Source organism: Lepisosteus oculatus, chromosome 8 (genome assembly GCF_040954835.1).
Source record: "Lepisosteus oculatus isolate fLepOcu1 chromosome 8, fLepOcu1.hap2, whole genome shotgun sequence".
Lineage (NCBI taxonomy): Eukaryota > Metazoa > Chordata > Actinopteri > Semionotiformes > Lepisosteidae > Lepisosteus > Lepisosteus oculatus.
In genome coordinates, this window is record NC_090703.1 from 29,536,020 (window position 1) to 29,555,398 (window position 19,379).

Sequence of the window (19,379 nt, forward strand, 5' to 3'; positions counted from 1 at the left end):
CCAAATGCGAACGTGGAATACGCACATAAAAAAATAAATTCCCCTGGTGAAACACCATACAAAATGTGCTCAAACAAATTTGTTGCACATTTGACTTTTTTACAATGAAAAAAGTAGAAAGCTTTGCCAAAACTTGCCAAAATATCAAACCAATTATTCTTACTGTTCAAAAGCCAAGGAATCCACGACCTTGACCGTCTAGCCATAAAGTTTTTGTAAAAGATACATCTCTCAAGTGCGCCCAATCTTGTAGCTTCTTGAAAATAACATGGCAGTTTGTATGTGTCTTTTTGCTGTTTTGATTTGTGGAAAAGGTTGTCAATCTGTGAATTTTTGGCCACTAGAAATTTAGGATGGGTCTAAAGCTGCCCAATGATAAGTTGGAGCGCTCTGAAACCAAACCAGAAGGAACACATCTTTCCAGACACACTTCTTGAGAGCGCACCTTTTATTCACCTTTACGCACCTGTACGGCTTACTGAAAAAAAATATATATTTTTGGGGTTTTGCTAAGAAACACTAAAAATGGCAAGCAAAGCACCCAAAGCACTCAAAAAGGCTAAAAAGCTGACGGCTGCTCAGGTAATTGAAGAATTATATCAGAGCAATTTGGGAGAAGAATCAGATGCGCACTCACGTCTGGAAAGCTCGGATTCTTTTACCGAAGACACCTTTGATGAAGGACTGGATCCACTGCTGGATTTTCGAGTATATTTGTTTTATTTATACAATCCAGACCTTTGCTATTATTAGTTCGAAATTTGTTATTGATGTTTATATCAAACATTATCTGTATATATGAGAATGAGAAATACATATTGCGTATATGTTGTGAATACGAGAAAATTGCCTTTTTTTACTGCAAATATTGAATGATGATCCTTCTGAGTCTCTTGGACAACATAGACAAGACAAAAGTTTGGCTATTATAGTTTTGTGTAAAAAACTATTCACAAACATCCGAAACTGCTGCTTTTTGTGTCTTACAGTTCTTAGACATATGGTTTTAGAAATCACTATTGTCTGTGAGTTGTTATATTTCTATGCATATTTCTTAGGTTTTTTTATAAGATCAGAGGGGTTCCTTGGGCACCTGGCATTAAAGTCTGAGTAAACAGACTAGTCTACGATTACAACCAGGCAAAGTTTACTTATTCTCCAAAGCCCTTGTCTGCTGCTCAATCATTTTAGAAGATCAGAGGGGGTTCCTTGGTCACCTGGTACTAAAGTTTGAATAAGCAAACTAGTCTGCAATTACAACCAGGCAAAAGTTTGCTCATTCTCCAAGGCCTTGGTCTGCAGCTCAATCATTACACATGTGGAGTGCTATCCTATTGCCCTACCTTTGTCACCTAGGAATAAAGGTTGTTGGTCAGTAATAAAATAATGAAACTCATTCCTAATTTCCTTTGTTTTTCAGTGAGGACATCAAAGAACCACCCACCCCCTCAACAAGTGCTGAGGTTCCTTGGCCAAAGAGATGGCAGAAGATTCCCACACCAAGAAGCACTCCACCCAGCCCACAAGACCAGGCCGGGGCAGGAAGAGAAGTAGCCCCCCCGTAGCTGAAGAGCCAGAGGACAGGTGGAAGACCGAGGCAGAAGAGGATGTAGCACCAGAAAGGTTTAAGTTCAGTCCAGCATGGACACCAGGTGTCCAGCTGGACACTTCAAAAATGTACTCCCCGCTAGACCTATTCCAGCTGTTTTTGTAATAGAAAACTGTGCAATAATACAAATAAAAATGCAGACAAGCGAAAGGCCCAGGGCTGAAGTCAGAGTGGAAGCCGGTGTCTATAGTGGACCTATTTAACTATATAGGAATTCTGATTTTTATGGGACTCCTTACTGCTCATAATATGAGAGACTATTGGACTCCTCGGGAGCCCTATGATATACCATGCTGCAGCTCGGTTATGACCCGATCCAATTTGAGGCCATATCCTGGACACTTCACCTTAGTGATCCAGAGGAAGACAGGGAAAATGATCTAAAAAGGGGGACCCCAGTATATGATCCCTTTTGCCACCTTAGACCCCTGTTCATCGTCCATCACAAGGTGAAAAAACCCAACGGGTCTTGGCGGGTTTTGGGTGATTCCTATCCCCGACAACGTCAAGGACTACAATCTGCACATGGGGGGGGTGGATTTGTCAGATGCCCTCATAAAGTATTATAATTTGGCCCACAAAACTAGGAAATGGTAAAAAAAAACTGTTCGTCTATTTCATCGATATTGCAGTGGTGAACAGTTTTTTGCTCCATAAAGAATTGGCAGAGAGTCAGAGCTCTCAGGCTCTGACTCATAAAGCTTTCAGAGAGGAGCTGTGGAAATGGGTTGGCAGTTTGGGTGCGGAAGAAAAAAAGGAGGCATCAGCAAGCACAGCAGCAACCTGTGTGCCTGTCACATTCTCCCACTGGCAGTTGTTGGTCACCTCAAAAAAGGCAACACTAGGGCATAAGATATGTGTTGTCTGCGCCCAAAAAAAGCATAAGATATGTAATGAACAGTTCTTTCCGGGCCCTATGCGGACGACACGATCCAGAATAGTGAAGACACAAGGGGAAAAATAGTCATGCAGGAAAAGGGTCTGGAGACGGGTGGCGTGTCCAAGCAGTGCAGGTGTCCAGGGGAAGTGATTCCAGGCGAACAATCCATGTAGGAAATCCAAAAGAGTAATCCGAGACAAAGGGTAGAGTCCAAGGCCAGGGGATCCATCCAGGGAGTTAAAACACGAACCGGGTCAGAACCGGCGAGGGGAACCAGGAACTAGGAACAGAAAGTTAAAAGCATAACGGAGTCAGACGCAGCAAGACCCCGGGCTCTCATGATGTGGAAATCAATGAGGAACCAGGAGTGAGGTCCATGTCTGGCTTTTAAGGGGGAACGGGAATAGGGATCAGGTGCAAACAATGGGAGGGAACGATGAAGGGCTGGAGCTCCCTTAAGAGGAGGGGTTAGCGATCGTGACAAAATCAAAACGCCATGGAAATGAGAAAGGTGTGATGTGGCGTTGTGTCTGATTGTTGATAGGAATTGTTTCAGAGAGTGGCACCAGAAAAATACACTTTTTGTATTTCATTGCTGTTTTTGTATATAACTGTTTTTCACTTTTTACATTTCTTGTTTTTTACATTAAGAGAGTGGCACCAGAAAAAGTAGATAGGACACCTTTTGTATTTCATTGCTGTTTTTGTATATAACTGTAAAACCTAGTAAAAACCATAGATAAAAAGGTCTCCATGTCTTTCTTTTTGATGTTTTCACATTCAAGCAAATTAGGATAAATTTGCTGTTGGCTACTTGTGGATTTGAATAATCTAATTAGTGGGCTGTGTTTGTCTTTCTGTCTGCCTGGTATTTTCAATGGAGTGAGAAAAAGGGTGAGGCCTTTTTTGTGAACCTCCTTTATCTCTTGTGAGTACAAAAGAAGTGTGAATGGCTGTGGAGAGAGAATATGGTAGCCAGTTCAACTTCAAATGATCAATAGAATTATCTTCACAGGGAAAAACGGTTTACTTTGAAAGACTGAGAAAATATTTGAAAGGGTAAAACAAAAACAAAAAACTTGTCAGGTCAGGTACATCAGAACTTGTACTAATGAATACACATAAAATGTCTGTTAGTTTACAGAATTGAGTGGAAGTAAGTGTCTTGACAGGTGTGGCATTATAAATTAGAGCATTGTTCATGCATACGCATTATGGAAACCCTTGGGGTACCCCAACCTCAAGAATATTGGATTGTAAAGGAAAATAAGGGGATTGAGAATTGTAATGTTTATGCAAAGTACAATATCTATAATATCAGAAAATGACATCCCTACTAAATTTTGCTCATAAAACCCAGGTGTGGTTGGCCACCAATAATGGCACAAATTCACAGTTTGGAGAGGTTTTGGGAACATATGGACCTGGTTGTCTAAAAACCCATGCAGAAATTGTTGACGGTTTTTCACAAGTTCCAGATTTTTATGCAAAGCTGTAGACATATTGGAGAAGGCCTGGACAAAGTTATAGTTCTCTACCAATGCTAAAACTTCACATGTTGACTATGGGAAATATAAAAAAAAGCGTTGTATTGTTTTTTTTTCTGCAATTACAACTCTAGGGTGTGTACTGGGTCAGGGATATAAAGGTTTTGATGGTCCAGACTTGATACCCAATGGGTTACCTTGAATTCAAACTCTCTACAAGGGCTGTTCTATACATGTTTTCCAATAAAATGTAAGATATACAGGGGTACCTGCTTCCAGGGAGAAATGAACCCTATAGAGCCAATGGTAGTAAGAGGATAACCTTTTAAATCTGAAGGTTCTAAAGGGATCCACACGATTGAGCTTCCTGCTACTGGAGCAATTCAGAGGGAAAGATTATTCATTGTTATTAAAAAATGACTTAGATTCGAACATGTTGTGATATTTAGAAATATGAAAAAGTCAATTAATTGTCCATTATATTGCTATTTTAGTTTTTCAAATAAATGTTTGTTAAAAGAACTTGTGGCAATAGCTGGATTTGAACAGCCAACCGCTCAATTATAACTCAGGCACTTAAACCATCACACCACTAACATGGACACATGACAAGCAGTGAAACAGCCGTACACATATCAATAGATATGTGTATATACTACTATTTGTGTTATAGTACATGAATATAATTATATAGTTATTAATTAATAATATCTTCAGTGTCGCATATTCCCAGTTTAGCTGAACATTTGCTACCTATGCATGCTTACACAGCTCCCTACGTAAATAATCATACTTGATTGAAAAAGCTTTAAAGGACAACATTTTTATTATCAACAAATTGTAAATATGACATTTACATTGGCGTTATTAATTTTTCACTTGAGTGTATGGAGGGGTGTCAACTGTCAATGAGAGCAGACCCTCCCCTCTTAGGCTGGGCAAATGATTTTTTAAATTTTAAAAAAATAAATAAAAAATTAGATATAATGATATAAACATTTACTGCAGTGTTTCGGCTGTGAATCCTTCTTCACATGTGAGGGTCTTCAGCTCAAAATGAAACACTTGGAGTTTGTGATGTAGGGCGCTCTGGACGGGTTAAACTTTAATGCAGGAAAAATGTATTTCCCAGAAGCTACAGTATACTGATTCTTATGGAAGCCCATTTCCGCCAGCAAGTAAAAAAACACACACACACAATCTGTTGTTTAAAGCACCACATCTCTTCCCGTTGAAAGGAGGAGACACATTACAGTCTTCAGTTCACAGAGATATTTCACCAGAGCCTCTTCTCTTCTTGTGTCTAATTTTTAGTTTAGCAGGATTCAAGCAGGATTTCAGATGAAAGGCAGTGACCTCAATCAAGCCCAAATCATAGTTAAATCTGTTCAGAGCCTACATTACATTTTAGCATTTCATTCTGAGCAGAAGACCCTCACACCTGAAGAAGGCTTGCGTTTTCTCTCTTCTCTTTTAAGCATGTGTACAATGCTGTGTAGGGAAAACCGGTTCAGGGACGCCAAATATGTAACGTTGCCATAGCCAAAATGTAATGTAGTGGCTCTCTGAAGGCACCAGTTCTGTAGGGTTTGGGCATTTACTGAGACAATTATTAATTGTAGCAGTAAATCACAAAGTTGATTCTTTTGATGGCTTTAGAGTCCAACCATGCGACATAACTCAAACAACGCACACACACAGGTACTAATACACGATGATACATTTATTAATACATAGAATATGCATGTAAACCTAACAGATCTTATCGAGAGGGTTATCAGAACACAAAAGATATATATTCAATCAGTTACGAAGTGTTACACATATCAAGAGGACATACGTTCAGTATATCATTCATTAAGACCGTTTCATAAATGAACTTGGTTATAACTTCTACATTAGATACTCGAAACAAGTACATAACTCTTAGGAATTAAATTGTTATCAACTGGTTGGGATAACAATTGAATTCTTGAGCTGTAATGCATTGAAGTTGAATACTCATCCAATCTTTGGGGATTCAGATCTCCTGCGGGCACAAAGAAACAGTTGCAGGCTGTTGCTGTCCAATCCGCGCTCTCTGGCTCGGTGCCAGGCTGTGCTGTGCGGCTTGCGACGGTGCGCTGCTGATGTTCACTGTTGGCTTTAACTAGCAAAGTTTGTGCACAGGAGAAAAGATGACTGTGGGTCCCAGCAAGTCAGGAAGAGGACCGGTTCGTTCCTGATGAAGAGCTAGTTCTGAATAGTGATTCAGCTGTCCACAGTTCCGACCTGTTCACGAGGCCTGCTGCTGGTTACTCTCTGGCAACCTCCACTCTAGACTCTTAGAACAAAGGAAAGTTCTGGCACTCGGACACACTGGCCATTCCGTGGTTGTCCGGGCTGAGTCTCAGGATGGTCAGGAGGCGCGCTGCGAGGATGTCCTGCCCTTGGGAGCCTTCTGCTCCTGGGCCGTCCTGCCCTGGAATTCTCCTTTGAATTCCCTTTAGAACAGTCCACAGAATCCTCTCCAGAATCCCTTCTGAATCCCTTCTGAATCTGAATCTGAATCTGAATCTGAATCTGAATCTCTCAGGCTCTCTGTGTTGCCTGTTTTTACCTGGAGGAACTTCAGCTCATTGATTGGCTGAAAGTCCCACGTGGGTTACTCGGCCCTACCAGTCCCTGATTGGTTGATCAAGGTGAGATATGAGTCACTTACTCCTGACACTTAGTAATGCAGTCCAGATGTCCAACTGGCACTCCCTAGACAGATAGGCACCAATGGATGACCATTGATCATGATAGCCAGGCTTAGCTAAGTGCATCCCCCTTTGGGAGCTGTCCTTATCAAAAGAAAACATCTTGCATGAATAGTTTCTCTGTGGCTGCACCACAGAGATGAACAGAGAAATGGGGCCTCATTTGGGAAGCTCAGAAACACTTAGTTCTGCCTTATTATTAAGCCTCGCCGCTACAGCTGTAATACAATTTAAAATAATTACAAGTTTAAACAGTATCAACTAAACTCCATTAATATAAGTATCGAGTGGTATTAAATAAATACAGCTTTTTAATATAGATTACACTTTTCTAAAATGTATTAAAAATATAAAAACGATTACAATCTAATCTTTCCATGTTTGATCCCAAAATCCCAAGAAAAATAAATCTAAACGGGGAGAAAGCTATGCTGAAAGTTTATTAAGCAGACTGCAGTTTTTGTTAACACCAGTTTATCAGTGAAAAGACCACGGACATTTTTCCTCCCCCCACATTCTCAGAGTAGAATAGAATTTATTTTTAGCACAATTTATTACAGTGCTTAATTTAATATTATTGATTACTAATAGTTTATGCTAACACCTAACTTTCTTAACGCGAGAAGTACTACTGTAAGGAAAACAAAAAAAAAATTTTGGAGGGTGGATATTCTGACAACAAGTGATTGATTATAAGACGATCTGTCAAAGTGCAATGAAATACAATATGCTGGACAGTATGCTTCTCAAAGCACTTTACAGGATAACAACAACAATAACAACAACAATTTACAAGTTCTGGGAGGAAGAATATTATTAATATTAATAATAAACTTTATTTTATATAGCGCCTTTAAAGGTGGCTTCTTATAGCACTTTACAGGATAACTGATGAAACAACAGTGGCTCTGGAACAGTTTTCAACCATGTCATTTTGTAATAAGGGGAGATATGTGAACAAGCCAAAGCCAAAACATCAACTGAAGGTTCAGGTCTGGGGGGGCATATCTAGAAGAGGCCTGGGACCACTTCTTATTTTCTAAGGAATTATGGATCGTGAATTCTTTGAGAAAGTCGTGGTCAATCAGCATGCCGCCCCATATATTAGGGAGCACTTTGGATCAAAGCACCCTTTCCTTCAGGACAACGATCTTAAACACACAGCAGCAAGGGTGAGGCTTATAGCACAAGGAGTGAACTGGGTGAAAACTCCAGCTGAATCCCCAGATTTAAATCCAATAGAGATGATATTGCATTCCCTGAAAGACTATATTCGGAAAACTGCTAAACCCAGCACAAAGCAAGAACTGATTAATGCGATTTACAAGTTCTGGGAGGAAAAACTGACAGAACAAAATTGCAACAATTTTATTAACAGGCTGTTTCGTGTTCTTCCTAGGGTTGTTGAGCGGGATGGGGGACATTTGGGAATGTGAGTTCTGCGAGTCAGATTATGAATGAATAAAAGCATTTTATTAAAAACGTGTTTGTGTTTGTCTGGGTGCTGTACCAGCTGTACAGAAAATTAAAGTGCCCTTTTTCATCAACGAGTGTCTGAGTCAGTATGTCCTCCCTATATACTGTAATAATGGCACAATATGTCTTTTATGTGTCGCAAAAAACTGACTTTCTTTAACAAAATATATTTACTAATCCTTTCGCCTGGCAATTGACCTAAATGCCCAACTATCTGAGAAGCCCTCCGTGAAACAGAAAGAACCACAATTGGGGGGGGAGGACAAATGCCCGTGGTCTTTTCACTGATAAACGTGTGTTAAAAAAAACTACAGTATGCTTAAGTGTTGTTCAACTTTTTTTTTTCAGCAAAGCCAACAGACTGATCACAGATCAATCCCAGTATGGGAAATCTTGCTGTTTGATCTGTGCTTGATCTTTGAATCTGAGCTTTAATAGAGAGCTTATATCTGTAAATATATTAATATCGAGTGGTATTAAATGTAACTTTATTTGTATAAAGCTGTATTTATTTAATACCACTTGATAGTTATAATAATAGAGATAAGAATTCAAGTTGATACTGTTTAGACTTTTAATTATTTTAAACTGTATTACAGCATCATTCACATGCTTAAAACAGAAGAGAGAAAAGGCAACATTTCGGATGTGAAGTCTTCTTCAGGTTTGAGGGTCTTCTGCTCAAAATGAAACGCTAAAATGTAATGTAGGCCTTTGAACGGGTTCAACTATGATTTGGGCTTGATTGAGGTCACTGCCTTTCATCTGAAATCCTGCTTGAATCCTGCTAAACTAAAAATTAGACGCAAGAAGAGAAGAGGCTCTGGTGAAATTTCTCTGTTAACTGAAGAGTTAAAGTGTAAAGTGTCTCCTCCTTTAAACAGGAAGAGACGTAGTGCTTTAAACAAGAGATTGTGGTGTTACTTTTTGTCACTGAAAAAGTGTGTGTGTGTTTTTTTACTCCCTGGAGGAAACGGGCTTCCATAAGAATCAGTATACTGTAGCTTCTGGGAAATACATTTTCCTGCATTAAAGTTTAACCCATCCAGAGCGCCCTACATTACAAACTCCAAGCGTTTCATTTTGAGCTGAAGACCCTAACACGTGAAGAAGGATTCACAGCAGAAACGTTGCATTATTGTATTGCAGTAAATGTTTATATCATTATATCTAATTTTTTTTTTATTAAAAAAAATTGTTTGCCCAGCCTAAGAGGGCAGGGTCTGCTCTCATTGACAGCTGACACCCCTCCATACACTCAAGTGAAAAATTAATAATGCCAATGTAAACACCGTATTTACAATTTGTTGATAATAAAAATGTTAAGTTCTCTAAAGCTTTCTCAGTCAAGTATGATAATTTACCTAGGGAGCTGTGTAAGCATGCGTAGACAGCAAAAGATCAGCTAAACTGGGAAGATGCGACACTGAAGAAATTATTAATAACCTTTTAAATCTGAAGGTTCTAAAGGGATCCACATGATTGAGCTTCCTGCTACTGCAGCAATTCAGAGGGAAAGATTATTCGTTGTTATTAAAAAATGACTTAGATTCCAACATGTTGTGATATTTAGAAATATAAAAAAGTCAATTAATTGTCCATAATATTGCTATTTTCGTTTTTCAAATAAATGTGGCAATAGCTGGATTTGAACAGCCAACCTCTCACTTATGGGTCAGGCACTTAAACCATCACACAACTAACACAGTCACATGACAAGCAGTGAAACAGCCGTACACATATCAACAGATATGTGTATATACTACTGTTTGTGTTATAGTACATGAATATAATTATATTGTCATTAATTTCTTTAGATACGCGATTCCATATTATATTGCCTATTAATCAAATTCTAAAAGTATGCTTGTTTACTCCGGTATCGAGCGTATTCGCAGAAAAGCTTAAAACTATCACTTTTCTCACAAAGTACTGTAAACTGTATAAATGTACAGAAACATGGTCAGAAGGAGCAAGGAGCACGTAAAAACTTTTTCGAAATAACCATATGTACTTTGATGCTTAAAATGTTTAGGGAGAAATGGAATACTGGTGTGTATTTTTTCTTTCAAATACCAAGACCAGCCATATACAGTACCGTTTACGTACAGTAATATGTTTATGTTCCTAAATTAATATATTTTATGAGCATGTGAAATGCATGGTGAATCTGAGATTCTCAAGAATTACTTTGTATGATTGGAAACAAATGCGTGATTGGATGCTGTGGTGTTACTTTTAGTCAATGAAAAAATAAAGTCTTTTTGTTTACAAAGACGGTTACAAAGACTGTGGACCAGGGTAATACTTTGAGTTTACAGCTTGTCCAATGTCATTCATTATTAATACTATTAGTAATATCTTCGGTAAAGACTGATGGTGACAGCTCAAACGCTGTACATGAGAGGTTGAGCTTTATTAGCTCCACCTGGCGGTATTTCCAGATACTATTATCTCACTTGCTGTTTTATGTGGTATTAAACGGTAACCCTTGTTATACTGCGACACACCCAGCACGTTTTACCGTGGTATAACCCGCATCTGTAACAGTGTATTACTGTGATTTTCCAAGTAACTTTTTTAAAACATTTGTAATTGCTATTCTTGCAAATACATTTTGTATTTTTATTTAGATTGTGTCTAATTTTAATAGTTGGACAAACTTTCGAGGTGAAAATTTATCCACGAGGAGGGTACCTTTAATGTAGAGAAGACGGCACCGAAACGTTTCGGCTCTGTATGTTGCTTAGGCCATTCTTCTTTGGCATTTTAGTCCTTCCCTCTGGCTGCCTGACTTGTAACCATTTTTAGCCATCCTGTGTCCGAATTTCAGCTGAAGAGAGAGTAGGGAAGACATAGGTAGAAAAAAGTGATCTTAAAAGTTTTAAGTTTGTATTTTTTTCTGATAGGCAGATTTAACATATATTTCAACAAAGACTTGTAAATTCATGTTTTTACAAGATGTGGAAGAAGCGCAACAATTTATTACAGTGCAAATTGTAATATTAATTATTAATTACTAATAGATTATGCTAACACCTGACTTTCTTATTTAGATGCATATAAAATATTGAACTAAGTGTGACATAACATTCAGAAATACATTCGAGAATAGTTTGTGGTATTTGTACAAATTAAATTTTTCTCACATTTATTTAAAAATTAAAATGATTAAAAGGCATAATCTTTCCATGTGTAATGCCATTAGGAAGTACAATAAGCTCCTGCTTTGTTTAACAATGGTTTCCAAAATAAAACTAACTGGTGAGAAAGCTATGTTTGGTTATAATTAAAAGACTTGAAGTTAAAAGATGATTTATGTTGCTTTTTTAAACTAAGTTTTAATGGCAGACACATTCAGTACCATAAGTGCTGCAGGCTTCCCTGACTGAGCACAGTGGGCGGTGTGCTATTTTCTCAGCAGCCTGCTGATCTGCTTCACACCACAAGAAGTGCTGCCTTTACAAAATTCAAATGATTCTAAGCTACAGAAAAAGTGTTTTTTGACTATCTAAACCCATTTTTTTATAACTCTTAAAGTAATAAATTTGTCTAAGTTAGGCAGGAAACACATAATTGTTTCTTATTTTTGATTTTCTTTAAAACATCAGTTGGCCATCTTGCTGTACTATATGTAATAATATTAACTGTTTTAATTTAAAAAAAGAAGGAATTGAAACCACACCTCTGAGATGCAAGAGTCATGTACAAACCCACTGAACCAATGGGCCGCTTGGATATATACCTGAAACAGGTCAAAATGTTTCCAAAGTAATCACAAGCGAATGAGTCAAAGAAATTGATACTGATGTTTGCAAAGAAAGTGGAAAACAGTCATACTACCAGCTATATAATATATTTAGATACTTAAATTAATATAATTATTTTCTTTATTTAAATAATTCCACATTATATTCCCTATTCAGCACATTTTAAAAAATACATGGCTTTTTATTGAAATAATGATAGCAAGTATTCATAGAAAAGGTTAAAACATTATAGCTTTTTATAAAGTATATAAACTTAAAATAGTCACAACAAGCACATCAACACTTTTCCAAAGTAAATACAGTGATTGAGTTAAAGTCTTTGATGCATAAAATGAAGAAGTATGTTGTGTATTTTTTTCATTTAATGTAACTCTACCAGCCATGTACAGTATGTATAAAATATTTATATTCCTAAAATAAAATTGATTACATTCAGAGACATTATGCTCCTGTTATTTTTATGCTTAGCTCCAAAAAAATTCCTTTAGTTGTAAAATTCCATATTAATATTCCACATTAAGAAGATTAAAACATGCTCAGTAGAGAGATTAAATGAAGCAATAATCTCACAAACATGTGTGCCACCTGTAGGTCATCTTTGGTCAGTGAATCAAGGGCCACAGCAACCTGCAGCCCCAATCCCATGAAATGGGGTTTTACCATGCATATTGAATGGCTACATTTGTACATGCTCCTTATTTTATAGTAATCTGTGTGTGGTATGTAGCTTTTTAATTATTATATGATAATGTTCCTTAACTTTCCAAAAAAATAACATATAAAATACATACAAATCAAAATAATGTTACGTACTGAAATTTTGATAGAGGATTACTTATACTGGTTTTCTTATTAATTGTTGTTGTGGGTTAACATACTGCTGCTTTGAAGCTTCAATGATATTGTGGCTGCCTTTGGTGTTACTGCCATATATAATTATCACTGGGCACAGCAAAGACCGAGAAGATATTATAGACCTCTTACTAGACTGATTCACTTTGCATTGTGGAGATTGATCAGAGTGGTTTATCTGAAGCAACATGTGCTCTATTCCTTTCATTTGGATATGGCTGTACTGCAGGGTCATGTCCTTGCTCTAGTTATATCTAAATACCACAAACAATCACAGGATCTGAAATATTATGACAGCAGAATGGATAATCTCCTGTTATTTGTTGCCTTTAGGCAGGAGAAACACAGATAGAATAAATTGTTGCTTGGGGCATACAGATAGGGATGGCCTGGCATTCATTAGGTCTTCAACTCAATTAAATAGAAATTATTTTATCAGCTTTCTGTAAATTGTCAATGTAATAAAAAACAGGGTTAGATTAAACATGATAAAATAAAATTACTTACTCTCACTTGATGGAACATTTTTTTTTCATCTTAAGAACTAACAGTATGTTACCATTGCATAGGAAATCAACAATGAACTAACAAGTCAATTTAATCATTCATAAACTGAGGGAAAAGGGTTCTTTAGGATTAATGCTTTGAATCACCAACATACAGTATAACTATACATGAACAGTATACTGTTCAGAATCTATATGTTACATAAAATAGGTAATATTATCATTAAATGCATTAAATGAATGTCTCCAATCACAAAATAATTATGTGTTTTATTCATTACATTTCATCTCCTACTACATTACCACCAACTTTTTATCTGAGAATCTTCATCAGCTGTATATGATGCACCTATCTACCAGTTACTGTGGCATTGGTGTCTGCTTTGTTTTTCATTTGATATTTTATTGCACAACACCATCATGTTTCAACACAATGCCATCTTATTCTTACACTTTGAGCTTAATACAGCTAACTCTATGCTGTGAGATAAACATCTTCAAGGTTTGTGTTTCAAACTGGAGCTGCTCATCTTAACTTAGGACCACTGAGGAAATGTTGCTGCAATTTTTTTCAATCTACTGTGATATCTGCTGTGAACACATGTGATTAGGGTGTACATACACATAGCATGATCTTGATCTTGCCTTAGTAGTCATATTGCACTTTACATCATGGCATATTGATTAGTCCATAGAACAATGACTCATTCCTAAACAGTTTTAGTATTAAATTGCAAGAAATACATTGAAAAACTGGCAAGCAAGCAGGATATGTTATATGTCCTTGTATACAATCAACTAAAGAGTAAAGCCAAGCTTAAACCTGCACACGGTAAACCAAATAACTGCTGATTCATATCTTTCAGTAATGATTACGTTCACAATGCAATTGTGAAACAGTACATAACACAAATGTAGAAACTATTTTTAAAATCTACATATGTACAGCATTTAAGGTTTCTGTGAATTCTTCTTTCAAGTGATATTTATAGTAACATTTCAACCTCCTGCTATCGTTATTCCTTTTTAATCTTAAGATAGCTCTGTACTTGAATCTAAACACTAATAAAATAATCATTTTAATTAAACTGAAAATAAACATACATTTATCATAAAAGTGAAAATATTTGCCTATTAAATATTACTGTTACAGGTTGTTATTACTGTTACAGGTTGAAGTAGGTGACAATGGAGATGTCTGAGAATCTAGTTAAAGTGTGTAGCACCTGGATACTAGGTTTTGTCGAATGTGTTCTCCATTTTATCCACTAGCTCTTGCTGAACAGTACTAAACATCTGCACATTTATACTTATATCATTCTGTGTTAATACTATTGTAAGATTAAAGTGAAATGTTGTTCAAATCTAAAATCTACCTCTGTAAGTCACTACTCCTCACACAAAACTATTTAAGACAAAAAATCTGTACTGACACCAATTGTTACAAATGAGGGTGGAGTGGTTACGAAAAAGGTGAATAACAGGAACTGTCCAAACAAAATAGTAAATAATAAAATAAATATTTCTCCAAAGAACATACCTGAGTGGTTGGTATAGTTGACACATGAATTCTTTGTCCTCTGTCAAGGCTGTGAAAAGAGTAATAATTCAGGCACACTTGATTAAAGAAATATTTATGAACACTGACAGTGACACACACCACACTATACACAACATAAATATACAACACATACGTTCATGCTTACAGACAAAGCATTTCAAAGACCGACATCTAGACCATCCAGAAAGCCCCAGGCTTCTACCAAGTATTTGACTCTTAAATAATGCCTACAGTGGCCAAAGAAGAGATAAGCTGCCTCATAAACTAAATAGAATACAATATTTCTCTCTTACCTGGATGCCACAAAATAAATGGGAGCCTGTCTCCCTATTCTAAAATCTAAAAAAACTCTAAGCAGAAATGATAAATTTAAACCGAGGCATTCTTCACTCAGGAACTCCCTAAAAGTTCCCTTAAAACTACAGAATGGCAAGCTCACTTAGCAAGATTCAAATGCTTAGCTCCAATCATCTTTTTTTTTTTCGTGTGATCTTGAAGAACGGACTCTCCCCTTGCACCAGCTGCAAGTTCCATCTGTTTTACCCAGAACTTAATTAATTTGCCAGCAGCCGTGCCTCCTTGCAGCTTACATCTGCTAACCTGGATGGGAGACCTCCTGGGAAAAACTAAGGTTGCTGCTGGAAGAGGTGTTAGTTGGTCTAGCAGGGGTGATCACCCTGTGGTCCCAATGTGGGTCCTAATGCCCCAGTATAGTGATGGGTACACTATACTGTAAAAAGGCGCCACCCACTATGTCTGCTATTGCATCATCCAGGTAGATGCTGCACATTGGTGGTGTTGGAGTCCCCATTACCTATAAAGTGCTTTGAGAGGAGTGTCCAGAAAAATGCTATATAAGTGTAAGCAATTATTATAATTATAAATTATTAACATTATTATTATTATTATTATTATTATTATTATTATTATTATTATTATTATTATTATTATTATTATTATTAAGGTAAACCAACTTAAACTTTGCTTTTAATGTAGACACGCTGGACACCCTTCATCTCAGCAAATATCCCCTCTGCTTTAATGCTGGAAATTCTTAGACACCTCCATTGTGAACTAACCCAACCTGTTACATTATGTAAGGACAATAGCAGGATAAAAATATTTATTCTGCATTTTTTAAATCAGTCCAATGAAACTGTTTTATACTTTGCCATCTGCCTGCATTAAAGATTTGAATCATTTAAGTGATAATTTATCTTCATTAAATAAAAATACTAAAGGCAGTTAAAATATTAACTACTTTTTATTGTTTTTACATATGATTAAAGTAACAAAAATTACAAAAAAAACAATGTCTTCCATCACAACAACGGGAAGTGTAGTATCAGACCAAACGAAACCTGTGGAAGCAGCATTTTTGATCCAGTAAATGTTTTGTGTCTATATGCCACTGATATTTCAAAAGCAGTTATTAGAAACAGTATAATAATCTTCAGGCATGATAACTAAAATGTGATAAAAATATTTTAGTCATCTGCTATGTCCTTAAATATTAAAATATTTACAATCTCAAATTATGTTGGTTGAACCTGCAGCTATTTTTTGAAGTTCTCCTCTAAATACAAAAAGAAAAGAGTTTACCCATCATTGAGTTGGAATAAGATGTTACTATTCTTTATGCATTAGTTCAAAGCTGGTAGTATAAGATAGACATTTCAAAATTAAATTGATATTCTTGAATGAACAGATGTAGTTGTCTGCAATATTCAGAAGATGGTGCTATTTATTAATTTAAGCATTACTTTTACCCCACTTTCCAGTCTCTCCTCTGTGCTTGCTATGAAAAAGATGGCAGAATTGAATTTTTAATGATATTTTTATGTGGGGCACTTTTAGTTTAAACTCATTCGTTAACCCTACATGGTGTCTATATATTTTTTTTTTGTTTTGGAGATAGTTTCTTCAAACCAAATGCAAAAAGCCATTTAAATATTTTTTCTTCAAATGAGTTTGAACACATAAATACTCATATACTCAATTAGTAGAATACTACTGGACCAGAAGGACCTATAGTTACCTATAGTTGGTGTGAATAACCATATGTGCATAAGTGACTTACACTACTTAATAGTGAGCAATACCAGTCACTTCACTACAAAGCTTGAAAAATGATGAGTAGGACTATTAGGAAAAAAAGTAAAGAGTGATGAGCTGGTTTTAAAGAAAGTGAGACAGTGGAATTAGAAGTTACATTTACTTCAAACTATTTTTTCTTAACAAAACAATGCATCAAGTATCTGGTAAGTAAAATTTTATGTTAGTGTTTATGTAGATGTTGAACATTAAGGACTCTGGAACCAGGTTTTGTATTCTTTCAAACTAATGATGTTTAAACAGACTACTAGTTGTCAGTAGACTCCAGATATAATATATACAAATACACACACTATATATATAAAATAACATATTGAAGATAACATGGAGGCCAAATAGTGAAAGACTGCTTGTCTTAGCCCCCTGACATTAGTGGTAAGAAAAGTTAACTTCACTGTCATGGTGGATAAAGTGAATGTTTAACTCCTTTCTTTTAATACTAAACCTGACAGGACGTGTACATCTTAGGCACTGTCTTGCCTAAATGTACCTCCTGTAATTAGGAGACTGGGAAGAGTACACTGGACTGAAAATGGAAGATGCTGGTTAGGTCCAACCCTTCCCTCATTTCCACCTCAAGGGTGGCCCTGCAGTCATCCTCATCTGTCGCAAAAATGCTCACTGCCACCATCTCAGGAAGGCTCTTCTCTTCCTTACATATCTGAGGCACCTCCTTTGCCTCCTCTGGACGTGGAAACAGTTCTCTTTGAGTTTTTTTTTTCTTTCGATCCTCTGATGGAGGGTCAACCCTGCTTCTCTTCTCCCTGTTCCTCTTTGCCTTCTTCGTGGGGGCTCTTAAGGGTCCTTCCTCCACCTGGTAATTCTCCAGTGCCATCGAGGCTGGTGGTGTGGCCTCTAGGATGTCCTTTCTCTGAGGAGAAAGGGCGGGTTCTTTCTTCTCACACTTCCCCTCGTCTTGCTGCTGGTTCTGGTTGGCAGCCTTTTACCACCTGTCCGAAGGTATAGATGTAGCCTTTCAAGATGCACAGTAAAACCCTGTACCACGAGTTTCTGGTTATAGGCGGCCGCGGTACATGATTTGCTGGCCAAAGATGTGGTGCATTAGTTGTTAGAGGAACAATATGGAATTTTACAACTAAAGGGAAATTTTGGTAGCTGAACATAAAATAACAGGAACATAATGTCTCTGAAATATATTATAAATACTGTATATGGCTGGTAGTGGTAGCTTAAATAAAAAAGTATTCCACTTTCTTCATAAACATATTTTTGCATCAAATTCTTTAACTCAGTCACTTACTGGGGTTATTTTGGAAAAGCTTTGACATGCTTGTTGTGACTATATTAAGTTTATCTACTTTGTAAAAAATATGTTTTAATCTTTTCTATGAATACTTGCTGTTGTTATTGCAGTAAAAATGTGTACTTTTTAGAATAAAGAGGGAATATAATATGTAATTGCGTAACTAAAGAAAGTAATAATGATATTAATTTAAGGATCTAAACATAATATATTTATATAGCTGGTAGTATTACCGTAGTCCACTTTCTTTGGAAATATGTTTTATTTTTTCTTTGACTCATTCACTCATGAATACTTTTGTATCATTTTAACCTGTTCATTTCAGCTATGTTTCCGAGCAGCCCCTTGGTGCTGTGGGTTTGGTTTATAGGTTTCTATCACGGAGATCTGAGTTCAATTCCCTGAATAAGAAAACATGAATACTGTCAATAGTGGGAGTAAAGACCAGTTCAACTGGTTTAATTCAATTAAAAGTACTTTATTCATCCCAGTGGGGCAATTTAACACAAGCCAAGGCTCTGTATGTTGCTTAAGCCATTTTCTTTGACACTTTTTTTAGTCATAGAGGAGGGAAGATGCCTCCCCCTTCCCTCTTCCTGCCTCACCTGTTCCCGTTTTTAACCATTCTGTGTCCAAATCGCAACGGGTAAGAGAGAGTAGGGAGAGAGAAAAAAAGTGATCCGTGATTTTTTGATAGTCAGATTTAACGTATTTAACGTATGTTTGAACACTGAGCTCAGTTTGACTGAGCTCAGTGGGTGGTGCACTGTTATCTCAATCACCTGCTTCGTTTCACACCACGGGAAGACAGGGTAATATGATTGTACTGTATCTATATGAAATGTGTATTGCGTTTACAAAAGTAAAGTACTAGATATTGCAAGCAGGTACTAGATATTGTTTGAATAAAAACTGTGACATTTTTCACAAATCACGATCCTTAAAACCATAGGTTGCAGGCTCTGTGTCATTTGTTTACAAAGTTACTGACATCTGCAACATTGTGTCTCATAAATAGGTATTTTAATTAGTGAAGCTTATGAATATCGACCGAGGTAAAGTTAGCTTGAAGTTCGAAAGCTATTTTGGCGTTTTCACGAAACCTTCTAGAGTTCTGA